We start from the raw sequence: 13,360 nt of genomic DNA on the forward strand, positions 1-13,360 counted from the left end.
AAAAAAAAATAATGAAACCATTTGGTTTTGTTTTTTCAGAGTAGGCAGTGGTCCATGAAAAAACATTTTGGGCAACATTCACAAAAGGGGAAGGGGTCCCCTGGGGACCCCTTCCCTTTTGCGAATGGGTTACCACCAGTGTGACACTGGTGGTAACTGCGAATTGCTTTGCGACCGCAATCGCGGTCACAAAGCAATTTAGCATCACGATGCGAGTCGCAAATAGGAAGGGGACACCACTTCCTATTTGCGAGTCGCATTCACAATTTGCGAGTTGGTACCGACTCGCAAATTGTGAATGAGCATCGCGATGAGCATTTTGCATGGCACAAACTGGACCACTGCCTGCTCTGAAAAAACATTTTGGGCAACATTCATAAAAGGGGAAGGGGTCCCAAGGGGACCCTTTCCCTTTTGCGAATGGATTACCACCAGTGTGACACTGGTGGTAACTGCGAATTGCTTTGCGACCGCAATCGCGGTCACAAAGCAATTTAGCATTGCGATGCAAGTCGCAAATAGGAAGGGGACACCACTTCCTATTTGCGAGTCGCATTCACAATTTGCGAGTCAGTACCGACTCGCAAATTGTGAATGAGCATCGCGATGAGCATTTTGCATGGCGCAAACTGCGATTTTCGCAGTTTGCACCATGCAAAATTCTTCCTACATCTGGCCCTTATTATTTCCTCTGACCTCCATTTTACTCTGACGCCGGTGTGACTGATTAACAGTTTCAATGCACTAGACGGAGAACACGTTATTGGGGAAAAAAACTGTTTTTAATAAGCACAATACATAATAGGTGCGTTCAGGTACTCACCGCAGAAGGGCGCGTAAACTCCAGGTCACCAGGTGAACTCTATCAGGATCGAGTTATTATTTTGTTTAATGGTTTGAATAGCACAATTATCTAGCTAGGTTTCCAGCGAGACACGTAATATAATTATGGTCTGCCTTTTCCTAATTATGCAATCTGTATGCACATGCACCCAACCATAGTTCCTTGACAGGAAAGCGAAAGAGCCTCAGGCGGGAGGAGAGAGATTAGCTAACGTCTAGTAAGCCACAGCCACACCATAGAGAGTGCTTGGTTGGAAACCTGCCGAGTTGCAGTGCATCTTACGTGAAAAGTGCCTTGGTATTGTGCGTGATAACCAGGCAGGTGCTTGGATTGTGACATCGATTCCTGTACTTGTGGCAGTAGTGGAGCAAAGAGTGACGAAGAGAAATTATGAATTTTATACAAATTTAATTTGTGGGTTTTTTTGTGTGAGGGGTTTGGGTTATGGGGTTTGCCCCTGAGAAAGGTATTTTGGTGTTGTTTACGGTGAGTAGTGACATTCGCTTCTCATGCGGCTGCAGTCGTGCCCTGCACTTTCTTTTGCAGTGGAATGAGGAAGTCAGAGATAGCGGCCCATGTGGTCATGCCTTCTACAGTCCATGAGTGTTTGCAGGCTGTGGTTCTTCTGTTGGCATGTTACTGGATCATCTTATGCACAAAATTGTCTTGTGAGAGACATAATATGTTCTTTTTTAGGTACGAAAGCGTCAGGTCTTAACTTACGTGCTGCACTAAGTGACTGTGGATATCTCTTGTTTTATTTAGGGGGGACTGCCATCATTTTGTAGCTAGCACAGACAATGAGGTTTCGCTGCTGCCTTGCATCTTTTGTGGCTACAAAATGGACGCCTAAGAAGGTAGTAGCTCATATCCATGGGTAGTTTACCAGGCAGTCAAATTAACTCGCATCCACTCTTAACAGGTATATTTTGTTTTGTTTCCTTATTATTTGTTTACTTCTCCTACTTTTGGAAACAACATTTTTACTGAATATTACATGTAGCCATCACATTCAACATATTGTAACCATATTATATACCAAAAACATGCTTGCCACTATATTGGTGTTGTTAAAATGCTAATAAAAAGGACGTTCAAATAAAAAAAGGAAGGTAGAAGCTCCTTATGCCACAAGCATTAAAGAAACTAACACGGATTTTCTTTCCTCGTGAAGTCTGTGTTGAGTAATTGGTGTCAAAAGCAAGTATGTCCACATGATCAGAACAAACGATCGAGATGATCCGATATAAAGAGATCCCTCTCTCTCTCTCTGTAGGTTATGCTGTTTGAAATGAGGTGGAAATACAATGCAGTCACTCTCCCCTTCTGGCCATTTTGAAGAGATAGCCGCTGTTGCTAACGCGGATGTTCTGTTTCGGTGGGAATTCACAAATGGGAATACAGGCAATCGATGTCTCTCTTCTGAGGGCAAGGTCAAAGTGGCTTTGGTAGTACAGTGGGAACAGGAGCGAAATAGCAAAAACTCTGGGACCCACACCATATAAATAACTGCCGAACCTGGGTGGCGGTTCAAAGACCACCCGCATACAGATGGCTTGAAACTAGAAGTGGACAAGGCTTGAACCTTACTCGAGCTGAATGTTTGGCTCAGCTCTTGTCCTGTCAGCGCTGGCTGGCTAAAATAGTGACGAGCTATGCCTCCCAGGCACTGCTTTTCTCCTTCCTTCGTGCAGCTTTGGGAAACAAAATCCATTCGATGCATGCAGGAGAACTGATGGAACTAACTCTTAAAAAGGTGCTTTCCTGCTGTGAGTGTCCACAGCCGAGCTAATCTGCAATTCAGGTGTCTCAATAAAGACCTGTTATTGGACAGCAAACTCTGCTGGACGCCAGAGTACTCTTTGTTTTGCTAATCAATGTAATTATCATCATTGAGGTCCAGACTGGCTTTCTTTTTATTGTGTGTTATGTCAGGGGAAGACAGTGATATTAACATAAAGTAGTCTTCTGGGGTCCCCTAATTTTGTATTTTTGTAGGTTTTTCTTTTTTTAGTTAAACATATTTTATTGGAACATTTAATAGTGAATAATAAAATGCTTATTTGGAGTATTATAATACCGGTAAAAAATATGTGTAATTATACAGATACCTGGGAATATTAAAGCATTTTTTTTTAAAGATAACCAAAATCATATCATTTTGTATATAAAACGAAGAGAAATGAAAAGTGGGGAATAGCAAGGACAAAGAAAGAAGAAGAAAAATGAGTAGATATAGTGAAAAGAAAGAGAAGAGGAAATAATTAAACAATATATGTGAGATATTAAAGTGTAGCTAAATGGGAAGATAGATAAGGAGTGAAAGGAAACCAGTATAGATCAGATTAAATTTTTTGGTAAGTAGTTGATGAAGATACATTGGATATTCTGTGTTCGTCACAAATAAACATCCACCATGTTGATACAGATATTTTAGAAGTGTCTTTCCAGCATGAAAGTATAACCTTAAAAGCAAGAGTAATGAAAAGGTCTAACAACCTAGGTTTGGGTGAAGTATGCATAAAATTAAGAGACAATGGGGGTCATTCCGACCCTGGCGGTCCATGACCGCCAGGGCCGGGGACCAGGGAAGCACCGCCAACAGGCTGGCGGTGCTTCCTGGGCTATTCTGACTGCGGCGGTAAAGCCGCGGTCAGAAAAGGGGAACCGGTGGTTTCCCGCCGGTTTACCCCTGCCCCAGGGAATCCTCCATGGGGATTCCGACCCCCTTCCCGCCATCCTGTTTCTGGCGGTGAAAGGCTGGCGGGAACGGATGTCGTGGGGACCCGCGGTGCGGTCTTTGGGCGGATTCCGCCCGGCGGGCGGTGCCCCCCGGGGTCGGAATGACCCCCAATGTGCCCAAGAAAATATTTTAAATAGATAGTTGAACATTATGTCTAAATATGCATGTGCATTTAGTCTACATAACCTTCCAAAAATCAAAGACATGAGGCCAATAGTATAGTAAATAAGTTAAAGTGCCATTAGAGATAGAGCAAGACCAACATAATTAGGAGGAACTTCAATCACATTTAGAGGTACATTCAGGAGTAATAACAGCTCTATTATAAATAAAAAATAAAGATTGTGTAATACGAGCAGCTTTGGAAGTACTGAACAGTTTTAGTCATATTTTATCCCACAGCTGAGCAGTAAATGTTACAGAAAGGTCCTTTTCAGATAATAATCCAGGAGGGATTTTTGAACGTAGAGAGTTAGCAGATAATAAAAGTTTATAAATGAATGCAGCTTTTGGAATAGAATCATGGCTATTATTATATAGTGGTGATGAGGGAGTAACTTGTGCACAGGAGGTAGGAAAATTATTAGTGTTTAAGAAAGATTGAAGAACAGAAGATATAAGCTTATATTCTTCAAGAAAAGAGTTTGATAAATTGTATTGTGCTTGCAGTTGAGTAAAAGGTATGAGTAAAAGGTATAACAGAATTATGTCTCATCAATTGATGAACAAACAAAATTTCCTTTTCTTTCCAATGTTTAAAATAAAACGAATTGCGATTAAATTTAATGAACTTATACCAAATGGATGAGGAAAGAAACCCTCAATGAAAATTTAAACCTTCTAAGATATTGTATGCGGTAAAAGTTGGGAATACTTTAAAATTGGATACTTAGAAATGAAAGCACAATTAGACATGAAAATTACATCTTTAAAAAAATAAATCTTTGAGTGGCAATATTTCAAGTACAATCCAACGTGGTATAGGGGAATCATGAAAGGTATTGACGAAGGCATAACATTGTCAGATTAAAAATGCAGAATGGTATAGTTTAAAATCAGGAAAACGTATGCCACCTTCATTCTTAGAATACTTAAATTTAGACAGAGCTAATCAAGCGTGTTTGTTATTCCATAGGAATTTGGTACAAATAGAGATGATCTGAGAAAAGTAATAATTTGGTATTTTAAAAGGTATCATTGAAAGTGCATAAAAGACATAGGGTACAGTCTTCATTTTGAGGGTATCTAGTTGTCCCCACCATGATAGATGAACAGGAGACCAGGAGGAAAGCAATTTTTGAATTTTTCTGTTTAAAATATAAAAATGATGACTAATTGTGCTGTAAATATTGGAAGAAAACCAAACACCTAGATATTTAAATTCAGAGGGACAACAAGTAAAATTAGTAGTAATGAATATGTATTGATAGCACAGGGAATTCAAAGGTAAGATTTCTATTTTAGAGAAGTCTATTTTATAACCAGATATGCTAGAATATAAATTAAATTCATTTAAAAAGGTGTTATGGGGTTTGGGAGTTAGATATATATAGTAGAATGCCATCAGCATAAGCTGACAATTTGGTTTCAAGGGACTTGTGAGTGAAGCCTGAAATAAGCTTATTGGAGCGAATACGCACAAGAAAAGGTTTTAAACACAGAACGAAAAGCAAGGGGTAGAAATGGCAACCTTGTCTGGTACCTCTATGTAGAGTAAAATACGGGGAGAACTTCCATTAACAAAAACACTGTCATGAGAATCAAAGTATAATAATTTAATAAATCAAATAAAATGAGGACTAAAACCAAACCACTGAAGAGTGGTAAACATAAAATGCCAATTAATGAAATCAAAAGCCTTCTCGGCATCAAGAGACAAGGCTGCAAGGGGTGGTTGAAATTTCTTAGCAGATTCCAGAATATTAGATAGCAACCTGGCATTATCAGCAGCAAACCTACCCTTAACAAAACCGGACTGATCGGATTTAACAAGATGGGGAATAACATTTTCAAGGCGTGATGCTAACATCTTGGCAAAAATTTTACGATCATAAATAATGAAATGGGATGATAGTTTTTACAAAGGATATGATCCTTATCTGGTTTTGGAATAATCACAATTAGTGCTTCCAGAAAGGAGCCATTAGTCTTTGAGTTTTAAAGAAAGGAATTAAACAGTTCAATAGGTGTGGGGGCAAAGGTATGAGAAAAGGAGGAGAGTAGTTCTATAGAAAAAACATCTGGCCCTTGTGCTTTAGCTTTTCTTAAGGATTTAAAGGCATCAATAATTTCTTGAAGGTATTATGTCAGCCTCAAGGGTTTCAAAGTGATCAGATTAGAAGGAGGTGTAGGAAGATCACTAAGAAAGTTTAATGTCATGTTCTGAAGGATTGGTGTCTTCAGTATATAAGAATTTGTAGTAATTTTGAAAAACATCAGAAATACCAGAATCAAAAAATGCTATTATTTTATTAAGTTCATTACAAATTGGCCCACTATTTTTACTTTCAGATTTGATCTTTAAATAATTAGCTAACATTTTACCAGCTTTGTTTGGGCCTCCATGATATTTCGATTTAACTTTGAGCAGTGTATTACACACAGGAATAGTGGCAAGTTTATTGAGGGTAGAGTTGGCAGCAATTAGTTCATGTAAAGCAGATAAGGATTTAAAAGGTACAGCAAGAACGTTTGAGTGTTTTAATTTGTTGCAATAACCTAAGATATTGAGAGTCTGCAATCCTTTTCCACTTGGCTGAAAATGTGATAGTAAACGCCAGAAAAAAGTATTTAAAAGCATTCCAGTTATAAAAAATTGAGGTATCTTTGGATTGATTAAATTGAAAACATGCACAAATAAAAGCAGTGGTTTCTGTGATACATGTTTTGTGTGATAAGCGAAAGTTATTAAATCTCCATCGTCCAGTTTTAGAATTGTTAAGAGATAAATCAAAAGAGGATAAAACTGGGGCATGATCCGAAATAAAAATGGAACCAATTTCAGAGGATTGAATGATGGGGAGTAGCGGTTTAGTAACTAAAATATAATCAATTCTTGACATGGTATGATGAACATTTGAGAAAAACGTAAATTCAGAAGCATCAGGGTTACAAGTACTCCAAACATCAAATAATGGACGAGAGGTAATAGCCAACTGGAATGCTTTGTGGGGTTTATCAGGGATAAATTAACATTTAGATTTCCTATCAATAAAAGGGTCTAGCAACTGGTTAAATATCGTGCTATAATAATGTTGGGATTATCAATGTTAGCCAATTTTATTTTAATGGAATTCCAAAATGTAGGATCTGGTTCAACAAGACCATAAATATTAAAAAGAGAAATTTGTTTATTATAAATGATAACATCGACTAGTACCTATCGTCCATCATTATCACAATGAGTTGATACAATCTGTACATTTAGAGATTTATGGAAGAGGATAGTAACACCACCTTTACTATTAATGGCAGGAGATAAAGCAACCTGGCCTGCCCATTATCTTTTTAGTTTAAGTGATTCCACATCATTACAGTGGGTTTCCTGTAGAAAGGTAACATAGGGGTTAAATTTAGACCACAAACGTTCCACAAAACAACATTAAACTTACTGACGACTAAATGGATAAGGGAGACAGGAACATGAATGATGAGCTGCAAAAAACATTAAATTAAACAAAAGACACTGTTCATGATGATGACAAAACATATGGGCACTGTAGTTTTGATATTGATAAGTAAAAAAAGGAAATAAGGAAGAATTAATATAAATACATAAAAAAGAGAAAAAGGGTAAAAGGGAGTGATAGGATAGAAAGATGAAAAGGTCTATCAAGGATAGAAATCCAGATTTGAGGGAAAGAGCATAAGAAATGAGCATGAGATGTGTTGGTACCTGAACAAGAGGAACAGCAGAGAGATAGAAAAAAATGCTATATATGAAAGAAAGCCATTATATTAAAGAATAAAGAAGAACTTGTAGTATATATGTGCATCACAAAATGATATTAAGAGCATTATGCATTGGTATTCGAAATATTTGATTAAATACTCAGAAGAAATGACTATAGGCTCACAGGATCGTCAAAAGATCTTGAAGTGCCCTCATAAGTAATTTTACATATTCAGGGATGTAGAATGCCATAACATAGATTAAATTGCCTCATTTGAGGTTGTAGGCCCAGGAATTCTTTTCTTCTGGCGTTTGTAGAGTTCAAGAGGTCTGGAGAAATAAAAATGTTATGACCAGACCAGATAAGACGACGTTTTTCTTTAGTAGCTTTCAAACGCGCAACAGGTCAGTGAATTCCAGAAATGACATTATGATGCCTCTAGGTCTAGATAAGTCGGGTTGAGGTCAGCCAAGATGATGTCCTCATTGAATATTCAGGGGTGGAGTATTTTGAAGACCTAGCACATCAGGTAAGAATTATTTCAGGAAAGTGAGGAGATCATGGCCCTCAAGATTTTCAGATAGACCATACAGGCGAAGATTATTCCTTCTTTTTCTGTTTTCAACGTCTTCAGTATGTATTTTAAGTTTTTGAATCCCTTGTTCTAGCACAGGGATCTTGGTCACCTCATCCTGAAGATCACTAACTTGCTTTTCCATCTCAAACATCTTACTTTCCATAGTAATCAAGAGGTCTTCAATTTGTTTCAGTTGTTAGTTGCAGACATAAAAGGTTTAAGGCCCCTCACTTAATCAAATATAGTATCCAAAACAGGGTTACGAGAGGACATGATGGGTGATCTTTCTTGGCCTTTTTAGGTTTTGCTCCAGATGAAGAGGGTTTCGAAGAAGCTAGGAGATCACTGGCCATTGTGACGGATTGCACAAAATTATTTGGAATTGTCTAGTAATGCCTGGTTCTGCCCTTATACTATGTGGATGACATATATGTGTAGATTTCTTTGATAGTATACGGTGAAGAGTTAGTATTAAAACTGAAAGTTGAATAGTACTATAGAGGCCAAGATCAAAGAAGGAAGAAGTTCTGTTCAAGCTCACACAAACGGAAATAGATGAGGCACTTGTACAGCACAATGAAAAATATGTAGGGAGAGAGAATCACCTCATAATTAAGTCATATTAAGTGGTAAACTAGTAAAGTATTTGACTGTCAGCATTATAGGCTTATTTACTGCTGCAGTATAAATTATTACCATGCTTATTATTGATGAAATTGAGGACGTGAATGGCACCAAATGTTGATAGTAAATAAGGGCTGGCCAATGCCTTGTTTCAAGCGTGTTTAGTGAGAAAAAGAGAAATGGAACACAGGCGGGGCATCAATGAAACACCGACCACAAGCATCTGACAGGAACACACCACCGTGACTCTAGGATGACGAATGGGCTTAGAAAAACCTCCCCATAAGCTGAAAATGTGGGCAAAACGATGCAGAACCAGAGGAGGTGCCTCATTCAGAGCAGCACACACATTTAAGGCCAATGCGTTCTTTCAGGCGCGGTTTGTAGGAAAAATAAAACATGAGCGGTACACCAACAAAATGGCAGGCGCTCGCATCTGACAGGAACTCACCGCCATGCCTCCGGGATGACAAATAGGCTCGGAAAAGCCTCCCTGTGCGCTGACAATGTGGCCAAAGCAAAGCGATACATTAGGAACTGCCTCATTCAGGGTAGTGCACACGTTTGAAGGCTTTAAAATAAAATAAAGCTCTGCGTTGACACGGAGCTCAGCACTCCACCGCCATCTTTATCGGCATGGAAACCTTTGTATTTGTTTCTAAAAAGGAATTTTGACATTTTATACTTGTGTGGGGTCAGGATGAAATGTGATGCTTGTATTTGTAGATCATAGTGTACTAATTGAAGTCATCCAATAATTGAACACAAAGCAGTGTCCTTTGGTGGTAAAAGTGTGAGAGAGAATACGATTTTCATCAAGTGGCTGCATTGCACAGTTTATAGTCAGGAAAACTATGTTTAGATTCCAGCTTCCTACTTGCCAAATCGTATGATCTTATGAAAAATCACTTTACTTCGCTTCATTTTGATTGTTATAGCTGTGGCTACCTGAAAGGAATTCAGTTCAGGATGTATGCTGTATAAACATCTTACTCATATATGGTTTAGTAGACAGAGATGTTGCTTGTAATCTAATAACAATGTTGGTCATATAAACAGTGCACTTGACAAATTCAGTGCTTAATTTGAGCTGGTGGCTGCACGTGGGGACCAGCACTTATTTTAACTCCTCAAACTTCAACCCAGAGCAACAGAGTGAACAAAAACACATATGGGGGAAGAAGGAGGACAAGAAAGACAGAAACGGTAGTGAGAAAAGGAGAAAACAGGAGATAAAAGGAATCCTCAAGAGTGAGATAAAGAGGCAGGTAGTATATGGTTGTGAGTTAAAGGAAGGGGTTTAGCTTTCAAGGGGAGGGTGTTTGGGTGTGACTCCCAAATAAATGGATCCTTGGCTTTGTAGTTGGGTCTGGGAGTCCTGAGTTGGGTCCTCTACCTCTGTGTACAAAACAGTGACCCCCTGATGTAAACGAAAAAGATAGAGACAGCGATCCCAAGCTGGTGGCTGAATTTCAAAATGTAAAACCAGACGACCTGGAATCAATACTAGGTTCCCTGCTTGCCAAAATTGTGTGATCTTATGCACTTACTTTATTTCACAGAGCCTCCTTTTTCTTTATTATCACATACAAGAACATTTTTAAATAAGAAAATTGAGGATGTGTGCTATATAATCACCTCTTATATTTGATGTGATACACTGTAATGTTGTTCCATATATAATAAGTATCTAGGCCATGTTTAGAGTTTACATTGCCGACTTGCCTCTCAGTTTACTAATGGCTTAGGTGTTGGGGTGAGCCATGATTTTTTCTAAAAACTATAACTTTTAATAAATGTTTGTCTATGTACTAATATAATCTGATGTACTAAGGTGATCACTTCCGCAAGTTAAAGTAATACCCTTTTTTTTATTTGAAGAGATTGTATCATGTTTTACATTATGTTTGTGGCACGATATACATCGCAAACGTTTTCATGGCTTGGCTTGTGCACTGACTCTTAAAGCCAAGCCAGGCCCATGGTTCACCTCTGGCTCAGCTCACCCCTGTTAATTTGCTGTACACCCTCCTCCATTTGCGACTCAGGCTTCTTACATGGGGCCGTCAGACACTTGATGGCATGCTTTGTGAAAGGCAAGTAATAGAAACATGGAGCCAGGCCCACATATTTGTATATGCATATGTATGTATTGGAAGAACAAAAAAATCGAGTTTACGTGTGCCACCGCTTGGGGGGGTCGCGTTTCGGTACCCAGCCTGCAATAGCAATGCAGACTCTGCAAAATACAAGTCACTTGCACCAGGATGATAAAAATTCAATAGTTTAATGAGGGTGTTCCAGCCCTGCAAAGCATTTTAGCCCTATGGCTTTGATCGTGCATAGTGGGAGTCACCACTAGGTCGTTATAGTTCGGACCTAGTTTCTATAGAAAAAGCGTTTTTTGGTTTGCCTATATCTTTGTCCCAGTTGATGAATCTTCACATAATTTTTTGGAAAACGTTTACGCGCACTTCAGCTGCTGTCAGAAAAGTTTTGGGGTGACCCATCAACCAGGGGCCAAGAAAAAAAGGGGTGGGGTCCCAAAACTCTTTTTCTGCATTCATTTTTCTATAGGGATTTTGAACAGCAATAGCGCCGAAACCACTGGATGGAATTACTGCAAATGTGGCAGAAAGGTAGCTCTTGGTCCAGAAATAGGCCTTTTTGTTATTTGGTGTAAATCCATTCAGTGGTTTAAGAGATATTAACTCAAATCTAAAGGTGTATATATAGGGACACAAAGGGTTTGCAAACCCTTCTGATCTTGTGCTGAGATCTGATTGGCTGCCAACACTTCATTAAGGAAGTGTTGCCAGCCGTGCTGGGACTCAGCAGTCCCAGAAAAAGCATAAAACAGACAAAAGGGGCCAGGGTAGAGTCACCCTGACCCCTTAGATCTGGTGCTACGGTCCCACAGGAACCTCCACAGAACAAAAAGCGTTTTTTTTAAATTTCGCCGCAATTCGTGGCGGATCAGCTGCAGTTTTATTTTTTTTAAGTGAAGCGCAGAGGCTGCCACACTTTGTTATTCTCAGGCCCTAGGGTGGGCCAAGTCCCAGGGGCATTGTTAATTTTAATGCGGGAGCAGCCCAGCCCCTCCACAGCCTCAGGAACCCCCACCTCCCTAAAGCTAAAAACATTAAGTGAGGGGGGCTACCCGGCCGCCCGCAGCCCCAGGAACCGCCACCTCCCCAGGACTATTGTCAAATTCAATGCGGGGTGGACATAGCTGTTTGATTTTGCTTGGTGGGAGCTGACAGCTTCCACCAAGCAAAAGCAAACAAATTCCGCTTTCTGAAAGCAAGAGCAAGTATGCGTGCAGGGAAGTCGGATGAAAACATTGCTCCCACAAGCAGGGAGCTGCTATTAAAACCAGCTCTGTGCTAGGGGAGGAATGCTGGCTCCCACAAGATATGGAGAGCCAGCTAGTGCTGCGGGGGCCTTAAGGCTGCCCCGTGGTCCTTTCACTCTCTCTCTGACTTCCATCCCATAATGGGATGGAATAGAGACAGAGAGAAATGGTCATTGCAATGGTCTCTCCATGCAGTGACTTAAAACAAGTAAAGGGTCACTCGTGGCATAATGGTTAAGGTCAAAGACCCTCACACTGAAAGTTGAGGTTTCTAGTCCAGGTTTGTCTGTGGTCATTTTCCCTGCTTTAATTTATTTGTAACATCAAGGTTTATAATAAAAGATGATCGCACTCTCTTTCACTGACAAATACATTTGTCTTTTCAATTTGTCAAGAAATATCTTATTCTAAGTATATCATTCAACATAGCCTAAAAAACTCTCTCTCTCCCTTTCACTCCCATTTCACTCTCTTTCTCTCTCTCTCTCTCTCTCTCTCTCGCTCTTTAAATATCTTTCTTCCACTCACACACCCACCCAGACCTTCACACGCACACTCACAGACTCACTCAGACACTCACGCACCCACTCACAGACCCACTCAGAACTTTGTGCATCCACTCACAGCTGCACTCAGACCCTCACGCACCTACTCACAGACCCACACAGACGCACCCACTGTCACACACAGACACTCAGACCTTTACACGCACACTCACAAACCCACTCAGACACTCACGCACCCACTCCCAGACCCACTCAGAACTTTGTGCACCCACTCATATCTGCACTCAGACCCTCACGCACCCACTCACAGACCCACACAGACACTGATGCACCCACTGTCAAACCCAGACAGACACTCTCACAGCCACTCTCGCACCCAGATACATCCTGTCACATTTATTCTTGCATCCAGAGAGACAGGCCGCGACCATCTCCCGCCACACACATCCAAAGGGCCGCGTGCAGTGTGAAGTTGGGTGGTTAGGGGTTTGGCTGCAGGGTCCGGCCGCAGGGCACGCCCTGTGGCCAACTGCCTGTGCACAGCCAAAGGCCATGCGTGGTGGTGGTTGGTTTAACATATAGTAATGAAAATTACGTTATGTTAAAAAAAACATAGAAATTCACTGAAAAAAACAAAAGTTACTAGGATGTTATAGTTAGGAAATAGAATTAAAAAACATAGAAATTTACTTAAAAACCACAGTTACATGGACGTTAAAGTCTCACATTTTAAACGTACCGAACCATAGAAATTCACCAGTTATAGTTAGAGTTATCTCAAGTAACTATAACTCGTGCCCTAAGGTAACTATAACTCA

At 40.0% G+C, this 13,360-nt stretch overlaps 1 protein-coding gene across 1 annotated transcript in view; it reads left to right on the forward strand.

Moving 5' to 3' along the window:
* Positions 1 to 13,360, forward strand: part of S1PR2 (sphingosine-1-phosphate receptor 2) — a 196,740-nt gene that overhangs the window by 107,861 nt on the left and 75,519 nt on the right. The window lies entirely within an intron of this gene.

This window comes from Pleurodeles waltl, chromosome 4_2, assembly GCF_031143425.1.
Source record: "Pleurodeles waltl isolate 20211129_DDA chromosome 4_2, aPleWal1.hap1.20221129, whole genome shotgun sequence".
Taxonomy (NCBI): Eukaryota; Metazoa; Chordata; class Amphibia; order Caudata; family Salamandridae; genus Pleurodeles; species Pleurodeles waltl.